The following is a 5,575-nucleotide window of genomic DNA, read 5'->3' on the forward strand; positions in this document are numbered from 1 at the left end:
CCAACATCAACCCTGGGTTTCCCACACACAGAATTCCCACACACAGGCAAACACCACACACACACACACACACTCACACACACAGAGAGAGAGAGAGAGAGAGAGAGACAGAGAGAGAGAGAGAGCACGGGGGGAGACACACACAGAGAGAGACAGACAGAGAGAGAGAGAGAGAAAGAGAGAGAGGTCAGTTTGAGCTGTACTCCAGCAGGGTTACAGCTAACTCCACTTCCAGTGATGGAGGACTGCAGTATAGAATTTGAGAAGTATGCATTTACTGCTGGGGATTGTAGCTATCTTTTGGTGATCAAGGGTCAAGAGTAACAGCAACAAATAAGTTAGGGAGTTAACTACTGTTGATTGAGGGCTTCTTGAATCAGAGCCTGTGGCTGTGAGATGCCTTCAGCCCTCTCTTCATATTCCTATCTATCACAAAGTAGTTGCTGTAGCTGCAGATCTCAAGTCTGTCTTCCAGGCAAATCAAGAAAGGAAGGAAGAAAAAAGTAAGAAAGGAAGAAAGAAAGGAAGGAAGGAAGGAAGGAATGAAGAAAAAAGGAAATGAAGAAGAAAAAAGACAGGGTCTTACTAGCCTCGTGTATCACATTTTTATTTAGGCACAGTGCAAGTCTTCTCCAAGGCCCTAGTGTGGTGATTTTTAAAAAGCAGCTCAAGAGAGAAAGATAAGAGAGAAAGATGCCATGCAACAGGGTCCAAGCACAGGGGGGAAAGTTCATAAAAAGGGGAAGAGGGGGCCAGGCTCTGGGGACAGGAGCAGCAGGACAGAGGAAGGGGGGGAGAGACAGGCAGACAGACAGACAGAGGGAGAGAGAGACAAGAGAGAGGGGATGGGAGGTGGGCGGGGCCCTGTAAAAAGGGGACACAGGGAATGTGCACAGGTGGTGCTCTTAGTGGCTGCAGCTGAGGATACGTCCTGCCAGAACCCCAAGGCCGGCCAGCACAGATGCTGAACACTAACTAACACCTAGGATACCAATAATTAATTCTCACTGACCATAGCTGGCACATGGTCACTTCTAGTGAAAAGGAGATGATCACAATCAATCAATCAATCAATCACCCAGGGCTGAGCAAACAGTCCCCACCCAAACCATCTCCACCCTAAAAAAAAAAAAGTCCTGTTAGTCCCACACCCAAACCAATCCCAGAGTCCTGTTAACGAAAGGAAAGGTCTGGGTCGCAGGAGAAGACTACAGCATCATCTTTCCTCTTCACCACCTGACACGGTGGGGACCCACAAAAAAACCGCTTGTCGTTTGCAGAGGAGCAAAGCCGGGTATGGTACAGCCCACACAGTCCCCAGGAAGCGATCTCCTGCCTGGCGGGAAACAGCAGAAGCAGAGGGACATTCCTTCCATCCAAGCCCAGAGCCAGCTCAGACAGTGGCCAAGGCAGCTGTCCGTCAGACGCAAAACCCATTCCCAACACTCAGAAAGTGTGAACTCTCCACCCAGCCCCACAGTGTGCCTCCCTTAGCCCTGATTCACACCGAAAGCAGAACCGAGAATGACCTTTAACCACATTCTCAACACTCGTCCAGACAGTTATTTTGGAGCAGGTAAAAATCCCTTGTAAGCGACCAAAGCTAGGGCCCAAGGACCTCAGATTCAAGCTTGCTGTGTTTTTCCGACAGATGCTGTGGCCGTGGCAGCAGAGCGAACAGCTTGCAGCCGCTCTGACTTCCCACCCCGGGGACTGGGAGGGGCTCCATGTTTCTTCTGGGGGGGGGGCTGCCCCTTCCCCGCCCTTCTTCCTAGAAAAGACACAAAAGAGGCCAAAGAGCCTTGCCCTGGAGAAGGAAAACCCAGGAGACCTCATCCAACTCAAAAACAATAAAGGAATCAGGAGAGGCCCAAGGCCTATGCCACAGGGGTGTGTTTCTGCCTTCCTCTGACATTTCTGAGTCATTTCTTAACACTTGGGAAAAAGGCTTGGATATTTAAAACTCTTCTTGTGGCTGGGGATCTGGAAGGATCTGTACTGTGACCTCGTGTATTTAAAATGCTTGAACACCGTAAGGAATGCTCTTTCAGGCGCAGGTTTTATGGTCCCTGGAAGTCACTGAAGAAGTAGCTTTGTGAGAAAGGATGAAGGTTTCTTTATATCCCTTATGCCTTGGAAGTTCAGAGCCATTTCCTATAACACTGGTGACAGGCTGGTCAATATTTACTGAAGGCAAACTCTACAACTGTGCTCAGCCCTGCGGAGAAAATAACGCGGGTCTCTGAGAAATTGGGAGCCTTCCCAGCCACTGCAGAGATACTGAACATCTCTTGCTAACCAAGGGCTCTGTCTCTCAGACCTGTCTAAGATTGGTTCAGAGGGGGGCAGTCTGTGGTCACTGGCTTCCTGTAGCTGGACACTTCGTGGTAGTGGGGGTGTGGCTTGGAGGTTGGCTGCTCATGTCATCACAGAATATGAGCAGGAAGTGGCTAGAGATAAGAGTCCCCCAAGGATTCCCCACCAGTGACCCTGCCCCTGCTTCCCCCAGCCAGTTTACACTTCCCAAGGTTCCCAGAAACTCCCAAAAGACCACCATCAGCTGGAGACTAATATACATGTCCAATGATGATTGGTTACTGCTTTAATCAAGATAAGGGCCGAATAAGGCCTTATGGCTTTCAAGGTTAAGCCATGCAAGGCATCATGTGACTTCTGTCTTCACTGGGACACCCAGTTGTAGAACCTTGAGCCACCATACTAATCCAATTACTCCCAGGCAGTTACATTATGAGGAAGCCACATGAAGAACCCCCTCAAGGGCACCACAGTTAATAGCTGGAAATGAACCTAGGAATCTCAGCACCAACCTCTAGCTGTTTCCAGATCTTGAGCACCGCAGTCATCTCTAGCAATTCGTTTTCCTAGATGAGGCCCCAGTCTTCATGGAGCTATTCCATACCACACACCATGTCTTCATCTCTCACACGCAGGATTCACGTGGTATAAGAAACCTCCGCTGTTCCCAGTTCTAAGCTGAAGACTGATTTTGTATGTAAATATGTAATGGATTGAAGTTTGACAAGCGTCACGGGCAGTGCAGTTACATTTTTAAAAGTATGAAGGCGCGGCTCGCACAAGAGCAGGTTAGCAGATGGGGGGCTATTAGCAGCAAGCGGTGGGTAATGTCCTTTACGTCTCTTGTCGCTTCCTGAATGCTTTACAATGAGCTTACTCACTAAATAGGAAGAAATGGAAGCCGCTTGAAGGAGGCCACGCTGAAATATGGCGCTTGCCATTCCATGGCTGAAACAGAGGCTGCCTGGGCTCAAGAGCTCAGACTACTATCCGTTGGGCATGAAAGTGGGCAGTGTCTGTGTGGCGGCGTAGGGAAGGGAGGAAGTGAAGGACACGAAAGGTCGTAGCAGTGACCTCTGTCCCTTAACAAGCCTGGGGGCTACTTGGTAAACGGAGATCCTCTGCACCACAGAGCTGGCTGGGTGAGCTACCTATGTCATCTCCACTGGCTAGCAAAGATGTTGACATTAAGTGTGTCCCTAGAGCACATCTTTTTCCTCCAATTGTAGTCTTGCCAAGACCATAAGTACAAGCCTTGATGTGGCGAAGGTGGCCTTGGCCCTGTTGAACGGCCACACTGGAAACAGAAGGGAAGCAGGGGCATGTGAAAAGGGTAAAACTGAAAAGACTAAGTCTTGTGACTTACACAGAAAAAAAAAAAAAAAATGTGTTTGAATGGGGCCGAGGCGGAGTTGAGCATTATAGGAATGGTTTCTATGGAAACTTTGAAAGCAAATAGCCCGTCAGTGAGGGAGGCCCTCGTTAAACAAAGTAGAAGTCTCCAGCAGCTGCCCACTTCCACAAAGCACTCAAAGCAGGAACCCTGTCACAGCGGGCGCAGCGGGCGCATCGGGCAGGAGACCCAGAGACCAGATGGGAAGTGGGTGCCAGTGCTCAGAGCCACACTGAGTGCAGGGGAGATCGGTCTGAGTGTTTCTGGTCACTGTCACTCCTGTTCTTAAACACATCTCTCAGCCAAGTCTGCTGAGCAGGCCTGCTGCTTGCTTGGAGTTTACTACTCACCTGGGTTGCGTTTTTATAAGGCCGTGAGACCAGGAGGTGAAGTCCCAGTTCCTTCCAGCTAACGCCTGTGTTCTTCCTACCACTAAACGAAGCATCGATTCTCAAACCCCTTTAAAGTGAACTCTACCTCTGGTTCCGGTCCCTCTACTTGACCTTCCCAGTGCTCAGTGCAATTACTTCTTCACGCTGCACATCTCACCAGCCTTTTCTGGGCCACAACTCCGACTCAACACATTTCTTGTTGACTCTCACATCCAGTGCCTGAGATTCTGAGAATACCTTTCTACACACACACACACACACATACTCTCTCTCTCTCTCTCTCTCTCTTCCTCTCTCTTTCTGTCTCTCTCTGTCTCACACACACACACAAATGTACTTGCACACTTATACAAATATATACATCCACACACATACAAACATAAACACACATGTGCTCACATGCACACACACACACACACACACACACACACATGGTGCTATGCCTCTGCTCCAAATGACTATATTTAACCCCATAAGTAAAGTTATTTTTGCTTCCAGGCTAGCAACAATTGGTTGTAACAACACAAATTTGATAAATCTAATGCAAAAGTGTGAGGTTGATCCATGGCATCTCAATGAGAGAAACAGAGTGTGGCCGAGTCCAGCAAGGGCTGTTGGGAGTGTCACCGATGAGCTTCAGTGGTCTCTGAGGTCAAGACCACAGGAAGCCCTTTCCAGAACTGACAAAGGATGTGGACCATTTCTGCTCTGTAGCAAGACTGGGTTAGGAGGAGGAGGCAGCTGTCAACCAACGTCTTTCCTTTCTTCACAATAATGAGTCACTAGCTGGGTTGGGCGTTGGTTGGTGGGCATCATTTTCAAGCATTTCACCTCCTAGTTCTAGCCGTGTGTGTGGTCCTCAGTGGAAGGTGAGAGCAAATATCCTCATTTCTGCCTGACCCTTAAAACGATGCACATGTATTTCACAATCTCCCCTTCCTGGCCTTAACTCCAATCTTCAAATGAAGATACCACCCTGTGACAGAGCTAGGGGATTTGCATTTCTGAGTGACCACACGGAAGCAAGGAATGTGCCCTTGTACCCTGAACCACTCATGTTTAATTTTAAGAATAACAGGGTGGCTCATTTGAAGAGTAAAATCTCAAACAGAATGGGTTGTATAAAGTTAAAAGTATAAAGCTGCTCCTTGCCCTTGCTGACCCCGACTTTCCCAGTCCTCTGCTGACAAATCCAAGATCTACAGTTTCGTACATAACCATCTAGGCCCCTTTTTAAAGAGATTTACAAAGTTTTAGATATACAAGATGATGTATCTTAGTAGCACGCTATAGGATATTAGCATAGACATTTATAGATGTGAAAATATATACTTTTTATTTTTATTTTTTTTTTTGGCTGCACTTTTGAGTTTGATTTATTAGTTGCTATACACTGGAAAAATACACCGAAGAAGAAAATATACTTTTTATTTTTAAAAATTCTTTTCCAGTATTCCAGTTTTCATATGTAGCT

This window comes from Phodopus roborovskii, unplaced genomic scaffold (assembly GCF_943737965.1).
Source record: "Phodopus roborovskii unplaced genomic scaffold, PHOROB, whole genome shotgun sequence".
Taxonomy (NCBI): domain Eukaryota; kingdom Metazoa; phylum Chordata; class Mammalia; order Rodentia; family Cricetidae; genus Phodopus; species Phodopus roborovskii.